The following is a 12,216-nucleotide window of genomic DNA, read 5'->3' on the forward strand; positions in this document are numbered from 1 at the left end:
CTTCGTGGTATAAGTTAGAACCCATGGATGGCCATTCCTGAGATCTGGAAAGTCTAAACTTTGTCTGTGGTATTCCGAGTAGGATCTGAGAAGGGATGGCTGTGACGAACTTCAAACTCGCGAGTGCTGGGCATAGTGACAGACGCAAAAGGAGGGTGAATCCTATTCCAGTATGATCGAGAACCTCCAGATGATTAGCCGTGCCGTGACAAAGCATTTAGACCTTTTTCACAGAGAGGATGGGATGTAGCCATTGACAACGGTGATGCCTTACAGAAAGCTTGCCATGGAAATGTGTAGGAATGATTAGATGAAGACAGCAGAAAAGCAGAGGTTCAGAGAAACGAAAGCATCTCTATACGCTTATCTGAAATTCTCACCAATGATTTACATAAGTATTTCTATCTTTATTTTCTGTTTATTTATTATTATTATTATTCGAAAACTCCATAACCATTTGATATCCGCCTGACTGAGATTTACAAGATGACCATAGCTTGCTCCATACCAACAATCTCCGTGGGATCAACCCTTACTCACGTAAGGTTTTATTACTTGGACGACCCAGTGCACTTGCTGGTTAGTTGTATCGAAGTTGTGACAAATTATGAATTAAGATTAGAGCACCAAGTTTTTGGAGCCATTACCAGGGATTACAATTTCGTGCACCACCTCCCCATCTTGATACAAAGAAATTCCTAGGGAATCCCTCTCTTCTCCGAGCTGAGCTGGGTAGTGATTAACATATTTTGCTCTTGTTTTTACTTTGCTTTCTTATTTTTCTAGTTTGTAACCTATTTTTATGGTTGATTTTTGTTTTTCAGAGATGGCCAAAAACAATGACTCTATGAAGGCCTTTAAGAAGGCAAGGAAGGCTACTGCGGCTCAGAACATCTCGGCCAAGGTGGCTGGGGAAGGGTCTTCTCAGGTTCTGTCGAAGCCATCCGTACCGAGTTCTCCTGGACCGAGGAGGATGATCCCTACTCCTCGGGTTCGTTTGGTTGATCCTCCACAGGCTTCTGTTGCTACCTCTGGCGCTCCTCCTCCAAAAAAGCAAAAGACAACTGAGCCCTTTAACCTTGATGCCCTTGACTTTGATGCTGTCGAGTTTGTGGATCAGCAAATTGGTCCTTATGGTACCATCCCTACTGTAATTACTTGTGAGTCAAGTCATTAATTTTGATTTTAAAAATCAAATATTTTTCAAAACTAATTTCAATCATATCTTTTCAAAAATATCTTTTTATCTTATCTTTTTCAAAATCATATCTTTTTAATCATACCTCTTCATATTATATCTTTTTCAAATATCTTTTCTAACTTCTTATTTTCTTATCTTTTAAAAAATTGATTTTCAAAATTTGTTTCAACTAACTAATTAACTTTTTGTTTGTTTCTTATCTCTTTCAAAACTACCTAACTAACTATCCCTATCTAATTTTCGAAAATGCCTCCCTCTTTTTCAAAAAAAAATTCTTTTTAGTTAATTAATTGTTTAAATTTAAATTTTAATTTTAATTCTCCTTTAATTTTCGAAAATCATCAACTCTTTTTCAAAAAATTAATTTTCGAAATTCCCTCTCCCTCATCTCCTTCTATTTATTTATTCATCTACTAACACTTCTCTTCACCCAAAATTTGAACTCCTTCTTCTCCTCTGAGTTCGAATTCTTCTCTTCTACATTCTTATTCTTCTTTTCTTCTACTCACACAAGGAAACCTCTATACTGTGGTAAAGAGGATCCCCAGTATCTTTAGTCCTCTTCTTTTTCACATGAGCAGGAGCAAGGACAAGAACATTCTTGTTGAAGCAGATCCAGAACCTGAAAGGACTCTGAAAAAAAAACTAAGAGAAGCTAAAATACAACAATCCAGAGACAACCTTACAGGAATTTTCGAACAAGAAGAGGATATGGCAGCCGAAAATAATAATAATGCAAGGAGGATGCTTGGTGACTTTACTACACCAAATTCCAATTCACATGGAAGAAGCATCTCCATCCCTACTATTGGAGCAAACAATTTTGAGCTTAAACCTTAATTAGTTTCTCTGATGTAACAAAACTGCAAGTTTCATGGACTTCCATCTGAAGATCCCTTTCAGTTCTTAACTGAATTCTTGCAGATCTATGATACTGTTAAGACTAATGGAGTAGATCCTGAAGTCTACAGGCTCATGCTTTTCCCTTTTGCTGTAAGAGACAGAGCTAGAATATGGTTGGATTCTCAACCTAAAGATAGCCTGAACTCTTGGGATAAGCTGGTCACGGCTTTCTTAGCCAAGTTCTTTCCTCCTCAAAAGCTGAGTAAGCTTAGAGTGGATGTTCAAACCTTCAGACAGAAAGAAGGTGAATCCCTCTATGAAGCTTGGGAGAGATACAAGCAACTGACCAAAAAGTGTCCTTCTGACATGCTTTCAGAATGGACCATCCTGGATATATTCTATGATGGTCTGTCTGAATTAGCTAAGATGTCATTGGATACTTCTGCAGGTGGATCCATTCACCTAAAGAAAACGCCTGCAGAAGCTCAAAAACTTATTGACATGGTTGCTAATAACCAGTTTATGTACACTTCTGAGAGGAATCCTGTGAGTAATGGGACGCCTCAGAAGAAGGGAGTTCTTGAAATTGATACTCTGAATGCCATATTAGCTCAGAACAAACTATTGACTCAGCAGGTCAATATGATTTCTCAGAGTCTGAATGGAATGCAAGCTGCAGCCAACAGTACTCAAGAGGCATCTTCTGAGGAAGAAGATTATGATCCTGAGAACCCTGCAATAGCAGAGGTGAATTACATGGGTGAACCTTATGGAAACACCTATAACCCCTCATGGAGAAATCATCCAAATTTCTCATGGAAGGATCAACAAAAGCCTTAACTAGGCTTTAATAATGGTGGAAGAAACAGGTTTAACAATAGTAAACCTTTTCCATCATCCACTCAGCCACAGACAGAGAATTCTGAGCAGAATCCATCTAGCATAGCAAATTTAGTCTCTGATCTATCTAAGGCCACTCTAAGTTTCATGAATGAAACAAGGTCATCCATTAGAAATTTGGAGGCACAAGTGGGCCAGCTGAGTAAGAAGATCACTGAAACCCCTCCTAGTACTCTCCCAAGCAATACAGAAGAGAATCCAAAGAGAGATTGCAAGGCCATTGATATAACCATCATGGCCGAATCCAAGGAGGAAGGGGAGGACGTGAATCCCAAGGAGGAAGACCTCCTAGGACGTCCAGTGATCAACAAGGAGTTTCCCTTTGAGGAACCAAAGGAATCTGAGGCTCATCTAGAGACCATAGAGATTCCATTGAACCTCCTTATGCCTTTCATGTGCTCTGATGAGTATTCATCTTCTAAAGAGAATGAGGATGTTACTGAAGAGAAAGTTGCCAAGTACCTTGGTGCAATCATGAAGCTAAATGCCAAATTATTTGGTAATGAGACTTGGGAAGATGAACCTCCCTTGCTCACAAATGAACTGAGTGATCTGAATCAACTGAGATTACCTCAGAAGAAACAGGATCCTAGAAAGTTCTTAATACCTTATACCATGGGCTCCATGACCTTTGAGAAGGCTCTATGTGACCTTGGGTCAAGAATAAACCTCATGCCACTCTCTGTAATGGAGAAACTGGGAATCTTTGAAGTGCAAGCTGCCAGAATCTCATTAGAGATGGCAGACAAATCAAGAAAAGAGGCTTATGGACAAGTACTGGACGTGTTAGTAAAGGTTGAAGGCCTTTACATCCCAGCTCATTTCATAATCCTGGATACTGGGAAGGATGAGGATGAATCCATCATCCTTGGAAGACTCTTCCTAGCCACAGCAAGAGATGTGATTGATGTTAACAGAGGTGAATTAGTCCTTCAATTGAATGGGGACTCCCTTGTGTTTAAAGCACAAGGTTATCATCCTGTAAACATGGAAAAGAGGCACGATAAGCTTCTCTCAGTACAGTGTCAAATAAAGCCCCCACAATCAAACTTTAAGTTTGGTGTTGGGAGGCCTCAGCCAAACTCTAAGTTTGGTGTTGAATCCCCACATCCAAACTCTAAGTTTGGTGTTGGGAGTCTATAAAATTGACCTGATCACCTGTGTGGCTCCATGAGAGCCCACTGTCAAGCTATTGACATTAAAGAAGCGCTTGTTGGGAGGCAACCCAATTTTTATTTATCTAATTTTATTTTTATTTTCATTGTTCTTTCATGTTTTATTAGGTTCATGATCATGTGGAGTCACAAACTAAATCAAAAAATTAAAAAAAGAATCAAAAATAGCAGAACAAAAATCACACCCTGGAGGAAGGACTCACTGGCGTTCAAACGCCAGTAAGAAGCATCTGGCTGGCGTTCAACGCCAGAACAGAGTATGGAGCTGGCGCTGAACGCCAGAAACAAGCATGGAGCTGGCGTTCAACGCCAGAAATATGCTGCATATGGGCGTTGAACGCCCAGAACAAGCATCAATTCAGCGTTTAAACGCCAGAATTGCATGCAAAGGCATTTTACATGCCTAATTGGTGCAGGGATGTAAATCCTTGACAACTCAGGATCTGCGGACCCCACAGGATCCCCACATACCTCCACTTACCTTACCTCCTCATAATCCTATATCACCCTTTCCCAAGAACCCTTCACCAATCACCTCCAATTCCCCTCCAAAACCATCAACACACCTCCATATCTTCTTCTTCTTCTACTATTCTTTCTTCCTTTGCTCGAGGGCGAGCAACATTCTAAGTTTGGTGTGGTAAAAGCATAGCTTTTTTTGTTTTTCCATAACCATTGATGGCACCTAAGGCCAGAGAAACCTCTAGAAAGAGGAAAGGGAAGACAAAAGCTTCCACCTCCGAGTCATAGGAGATGGAGAGATTCATCTCAAGGGTCTATAGCTCAGTGGTAGAACATTTAACTGCAAATCAAGAGATCCCTGAGATACCTCAGGGGATACATTTTCCTCCACACAATTATTGGGGACAACTAAGGGTGGAATATCAAGAGCACTCAATCATCCTCCATGAAATTAGAGAAGATCAAAGAGTTATGAGGGAGGAGCAACAAAGACAAGGAAGAGACATAGAAGAGCTCAAGGACATCATTGGTTCCTCAAGAAGAAAACGCCACCATCACTAAGGTGGACTCATTCCTTGTTCTCAAATTTTCTGTTTTTCGTTTTCTTTATGTTAAGTGCTTATCTATGTTAGTGTCTTATTACATGATCATTAGTATTTAGTAACTTTGTCTTAAAGTTATGAATGTCCTATGAATTCATCACCTCTCTTAAATGAAAAATGTTTTTAATTCAAAAGAACAAGAAGTACATGAGTTTCGAATTTATCCTTGAACTTAGTTTAATTATATTGATGTGGTGACAATACTTTTTGTTTTCTGAATGAATGCTTGAACAGTGCATATGTCTTTTGAAGTTGTTGTTTATGAATGTTAAATATGTTGGCTCTTGAAAGAATGATGACAAGGAGACATGTTATTTGATAATCTGAAAAATCATAAAAATGATTCTTGAAGCAAGAAAAAGCACTGAATACAAAGCTTGCAGAAAAAAATGGCGAAAAAAAAATAGAAAAAGAAAAAGCAAGCAGAAAAAGCCAAAAGCTCTTAAAACCAAGAGGCAAGAGCAAAAAGCCAGTAACCCTTAAAACCAAAAGGCAAGGGTAAATAAAAAGGATCCAAGGCTTTGAGCATCAGTGGATAGGAGGGCCTAAAGGAATAAAATCCTGGCCTAAGCGGCTAAACCAAGCTGTCCCTAACCATGTGCTTGTGGCGTGAAGGTGTCAAGTGAAAACTTGAGACTGAGCGGTTAAAGTTAAGGTCCAAAGCAAAAAAGAGTGTGCTTAAGAACCCTGGACACCTCTAATTGGGGACTTTAGCAAAGCTGAGTCACAATCTGAAAAGGTTCACCCAGTTATGTGTCTGTGGCATTTATGTATCCGGTGGTAATACTGGAAAACAAAGTGCTTAGGGCCACGGCCAAGACTCATAAAGTAGCTGTGTTCAAGAATCAACATACTGAACTAGGAGAATCAATAACACTATCTGAACTCTGAGTTCCTATAGATATCAATCATTCTGAACCTCAATGGATAAAGTGAGATGCCAAAACTATTCAAGAGACAAAAAGCTACAAGTCCCGCTCATTGATTGGGGCTATGTTTCATTGATATTTTAGAATTTATAGTATATTCTCTTCTTTTTATCCTATTTAATTTTCAGTTGCTTGGGGACAAGCAACAATTTAAGTTTGGTGTTGTTATGAGCGGATAATTTATACGCTTTTTGGCATTGTTTTTAGTATGTTTTTAGTAGGATCTAGTTACTTTTAGGGATGTTTTTATTAGTTTTTATGTTAAATTCACATTTCTGGACTTTACTATGAGTTTGTGTACTTTTCTGTGATTTCAGGTATTTTCTGGCTGAAATTGAGGGACTTAAGCAAAAATCAGATTCAGAGGTTGAAGAAGGACTGCTGATGCTGTTGGATTCTGACCTCCCTGCACTCAAAGTGGATTTTCTGGAGCTACAGAACTCCAAATGGCGCGCTCTCAATGGCTTTGGAAAGTAGACATCCAGGGATTTTCAGCAATATATAATAGTCCATACTTTGCCCGAGTTTAGATGATGCAAAAGGGCATTGAACGCCAGTTCTACGCTGCAGTCTGGAGTTAAACACCAGAAACAGGTCACGAACCAGAGTTGAACGCCAAAAACACGTTACAACTTGGCGTTCAACTCCAAAAGAAGCCTCTGCACGTGTAAACTTCAAGCTCAGCCCAAGCACACACCAAGTGGGCCCCGGAAGTGGATTTATGCATCAATTACTTACTTCTATAAACCCTAGTAACTAGTTTAGTATAAATAGGACTTTTTACTATTGTATTAGACATCTTGGGACGTATAGTTCTTAGATCGTGGGGGCTGGCCATTCGGCCATGCCTGAACCTTTCACTTATGTATTTTTCAACGGTAGAGTTTCTGCACTCCATAGATTAAGGTGTGGAGCTCTGCTGTTCCTCATGATTTAATGCAAAGTACTACTGTTTTATATTCAATTCAACTTATTCCGCTTCTAAGATATCCATTCGCACCCAAGAACATGATGAATGTGATGATTATGTGACGCTCATCATTATTCTCACTTATGAATGCGTGCCTGACAAACACTTCCGTTCTACATGCAAACAAGCTAGAATGAGTATCTCTTAGATATCTAATACAGAGGACCGAGTCTGAGATATTAGAATCTTCGCGGTATAAGTTAGAACCCATGGATGGCCATTCCTGAGATCCGGAAAGTCTAAACCTTGTCTGTGGTATTCTGAGTAGGATCTGGGAAGGGATGGCTGTGACGAACTTCAAACTCGCGAGTGCTGGGCGTAGTGACAGACGCAAAAGAAGGGTGAATCCTATTCCAGTATGATCGAGAACCTCCAGATGATTAGCCGTGCCGTGACAGAGCATTTGGACCTTTTTCACAGAGAGGATGGGATGTAGCCATCGACAACGGTGATGCCTTTCAGAAAGCTTGCCATGGAAAGGAGTAGGAATGATTGGATGAAGACAGCAGGAAAGCAGAGGTTCAAAGGAACGAAAGCATCTCTATACGCTTATCTGAAATTCTCACCAATGATTTACATAAGTATTTCTATCTTTATTTTCTGTTTATTTATTATTATTATTCGAAAACTCTATAACCATTTGATATCCGCCTGACTGAGATTTACAAGATGACCATAGCTTGCTCCATACCAACAATCTCCGTGGGATCGACCCTTACTCACGTAAGGTTTTATTACTTGGACGACCCAGTGCACTTGCTGGTTAGTTGTATCGAAGTTGTGACAAATTATGAATTAAGATTAGAGCACCAAGTTTTTGGAGTCATTACCAGGGATCACAATTTCGTGCACCACCTCCCCATCTTGATACAAAGAAATTCCTAGGGAATCCCTCTCTTCTCCGAGCTGAGCTGGGTAGTGATTAATATATTTTGCTCTTGTTTTTACTTTGCTTTCTTATTTTTCTAGTTTGTAACCTATTTTTATGGTTGATTTTTGTTTTTAAGAGATGGCCAAAAACAATAACTCTATGAAGGCCTTTAAGAAGGCGAGGAAGGCTACTGCGGCTCAGAACATCTCAGCCAAGGTGGCTGGGGAAGGGTCTTCTCAGGTTCTGTCAAAGCCATCCGTACCGAGTTCTCCTGGACCGAGGAGGATGATCCCTACTCCTCGGGTTCGTTTGGTTGATCCTCCACAGGCTTCTGTTGCTACCTCTGGCACTCCTCCTCCGAAAAAACAAAAGACAGCTGAGCCCTTTAACCTTGATGCCCCTGACTTTGATGCTGTTGAGTTTGTGGATTAGCAAATTGGTCCTTATGGTACCATCCCTACTGACGATGTTTCTCTTCTTTGCCATTTGGACTTTATTACTCGGAGCAGCATCAAGATGGCACACATGGGGGCGGTTTTATATCGGACTGCCCAGGATCTTCCCATTCATGCTACGAAGGCCTTTATGGAGGAGGCTAAGTTAGAGTTCAACCGGATGAAGGGTTTGAAGGAGGAGCTTGAGTTGAAGGTGACCAAGTTGGAGAAAGAGTTGGAGGGTGAAAAGACTAGTTCTTTTGCCTTGGAGGCTTCTGCAAAGTTGGCTGAAGATACGGCGTTGAAGCACAAGGAGAGCTATGTCACGACCTATAGGGAAATGATGCGTCTCAGGAAGGATTTGGAGTCTACCCGAGCTGATTATGCTGAGCTCCAGGATCACCTTGTACGCAGCCGAAATGCTGCTTATGAGAACATGAAGGAGCAGGTTCGGGTTTGTAACGACCCAACTCCCAGTATGCCATGGTAATATAAGAAGCCAAGTGTTACCAACTTGTTCTTCCTAATTATTAACTATTATTTAATATATGAGCATGTTCCTTGTTAGAGCAATGCCAATTTTACGAGTAACTTTTTTTATATCGTTGCGGATGATAAGGTGAAATAAACAAGCAGACATACTCCCAATGTGCCATGGTCATACAAGAAGCCAAGTGTTACCAACTTGTTCTTCCTAATTATTAACTATTATTTAATATATGATCCTGTTCCTTGTTAGAGCGATGCCAATTTTACGAGTAACTTTTTTTTATATCGTTGCGGAATATAAGGTGAAATAAACAAGCATACATTGATAGAAATAATAAGGAAGCATAAGGAAACATAGAAACACAACTGATAATATACATCATGAACACTATATCAAAACAGGTAGCGTTTACAAAGATCAAGTTAGTTCACATCCTCATCATCCTACGTAGCTAATATATACATGACACTCCCAGGGCCTGGCCCATACAAAAAGCCGCTAAACTGGCACCCAGGCTAGCCTAACAACTCTACAGCTCCTAGCTCTCGGGTGTACTAACACAAATGAGAGACTAACTAACAGATAATGTCAGACTAGAGTGTCATCAAAAGAATGCCCCTACTGTTGTCAGACTATATCTACATGTGGCAGTTCGGAAGATCGTCATGGGGCTAACCCATCTCCTCATCCTGCTCTATCTCTATCTCAGGATCCTCCTCCTCCTCCTCGTTTGCAGCTACATCTATACCCTCTGACCCACCAGAAGCACTGCTATCACTATGTACAAAACCATTCGTGAGCACAGGTCTGTTCGCGTATATCGGAGCTACCCTATCATTTGGTAGTGCCGGCTCATCAGGTTGTGGAAAGTCAGGGATCAGCACAGGGGGAATGTCCCACTCTGGTGGTATCACAGGTACGTAGTCACCAGCTAACTCGCACTCGTCAGGAATGATAGGCTCAGGTGCCACCTCATTCAAGGGTTGAGCTGATATAGGGTGTCCGGGAACATCGGGAAAAGGATGTCCAGGTACGTTAGGGTGTGGCCAGGATAAGGGAAAGTCATAGGGAGCGTCAGGATCAAAAAGCGAGCCATACAAACAATGTTGGAAGGGACATTTTTGTAACGCGTAACGTCTCATACGAGGCTCTGCACTCAAAATGTAGTAACCATAGTATACTGGATCCTCGTAAATGTATAGGTCTTCGACTTTATAGAATATCCTGCCCGTCTATATCTGATGGGGGAAGAGAGAGAAGGGGGTAAGAACTGGGGAGTTCTTAGTAGGGTCGGGGTTATTAGTTACGTTCATTTATTTGGGGTCGATTAGCAGACGAATAATAGAATATAGCGAAGCAATAAACAAAAGATAAAGATAGAAAGAGAAAGTAGAGACAATAGAAAGCAGAACACAAACAAAAGAATACAAAAAAATAAAACATAGAAATAGCATACAAGCAAACAAACATAAAAAAATAGATCACACACAGAAAGGAATGCAACAGAGAATGATGTGCAGACAAGAATGATGCATGTCTAGCCCTAGTGCAGGCCATGAGCTCATGTGTCGGTTGGCTACCCGCAATCGCAACATTTATCTAGTCACGAGTAATCCCGATTTTCCAGATACGATTTTCCATTCCTAAAGGATAGTAATAGCCTCTCATTCGAGACGGCCTCTGCTTAACGTAGAAAACTCTGCTCTGCTCTGGGAAATCAGAAAATGGCTGTAGGTAACTTAGTATCCCTACAGAAACTCTGGGTTGCATCAAGCAACTAATATGTATTAAATATAGCTCTGGATTGCGTCAAGCAACTAATATATATATAAATATAGCTCTGGGTTGCATCAAGCAACTAATATATATATAAATATAGCTCTGGGTTGCATCAAGCAACTAATATATATATATATATATATATATATATATCTGGGTTGTATCAAGCAACTAATATATATATAAATATCTCTATTATATTACTCTTCTCTTTATATCTCTTTTCTCTGTATCTCTTTACTCTGCTCTGATTACTCTGTTCTCTGTATCTCTTTGCTTTTCTCTTATTACTCATTCCTTTATATCTATGTTACCCTTCTTCTCTTTATCTCTTTACTCTACTCCGATTACTCTGTTCTCTGTATTTCTCTATTCTGCTCTGATTTCTCTGCTTAACGTATATATTTAAAGCTTATGTAAATTTCTGTATGAATAGTTAGCTTGTCCCAAGTATAGGTTCATTAAGTCTATAATGAAACAGTTTAACTTTTCATATAATACCTAACCCTAGTCGCAACTCAAGAACTAACTATGTTGCCCTAGTTCGTTCACTAATCTCTGTCTGTTTTTCTGTCATTAAAACTTTATAGACTTTTCTTCGACTTTTATCTTTCTTTTAACTTTGCCTCACTAATATGTTCTTACCACTCCCTAAGTGTTTTATGAAGGTAATTATGAGATTTTGCGCTTAAAGTTGTCTTTCTAAATCTTTTACAGAAAACTGCCTTTTTCGCATTATTTTATTATTTTTATTAAAATATTATTTTTAATTAAATATTATTATTTAATATTTTATTATTATTTATTATTTTATTAATATATTTTCGAAAATTACCTTCCTTTAACCTTTTACTTTATAAATTCACTTTTTACCACCCGTAACTTTTAATATTTCTACTTTAACCACCCTAACTTTTAGAAATTATAAAATAACCCCTCAAACAAAAAAATATTTACTTCCTTTCCCTTTCTAAGATCTAAAAGGTGTTCTTCAATGTTCTTCACCACACTCAAAGTGTTCTTCGTGTTCTTCGTATATTCTTCAGATTCTTTCTCTGTTTTTACCCGTTTTTTAGTCTTTTCAGCAACCAATTTTTACCAAAATTTATAATAAATTCCCAGCCACTAAAATCCCATCTTTCCACATGATTTCAACACAAATTGAACCCCAATTTAAGGATTAGGGTTCGTTTTTTCAGCAGCCATAAAGAACATGAGTTCAAAGTTGAATATCATCAAATTTCATCAAATTTTCACCAAAATTTCAACAAGAATTACTCATATAAACAACCAATTTCAAGCACAGCCAAATCATATCATAATCACACAACTCAAACACAATCAATCAAGATTAAATTCGTCAAACCCTACCTGGTTTTGCTGCTCCTAATTCGGTTATACTTTCAGGTGGTCCTTAAGCACTTTTTCCTCCTAAATCACATCAAGAACAACTTTAAAACTCTAAACCATCAATTAAACGAACTTCAGAAGCATCTTAGAAAGGTTATCCTCATCTTAAACGTGCAGCAAATCAAAGATCTTTGGCCCACAAGTCAAGCT

The 12,216-nt window shown here is 39.2% G+C and overlaps 1 non-coding gene across 1 annotated transcript; it reads right to left on the bottom strand.

Annotated features, from left to right (window-relative positions):
• Positions 1–2,308: 2,308 nt before the first annotated feature.
• Positions 2,309–2,416, bottom strand: LOC148549174 (small nucleolar RNA R71). The gene has a single exon (XR_015897371.1). It is a non-coding gene; the product is annotated as a small nucleolar RNA R71 (small nucleolar RNA).
• Positions 2,417–12,216: the final 9,800 nt, after the last annotated feature.

This window comes from Arachis ipaensis, chromosome B8, assembly GCF_059453495.1.
Source record: "Arachis ipaensis isolate K30076 ecotype BB chromosome B8, ASM5945349v1, whole genome shotgun sequence".
Lineage (NCBI taxonomy): Eukaryota > Viridiplantae > Streptophyta > Magnoliopsida > Fabales > Fabaceae > Arachis > Arachis ipaensis.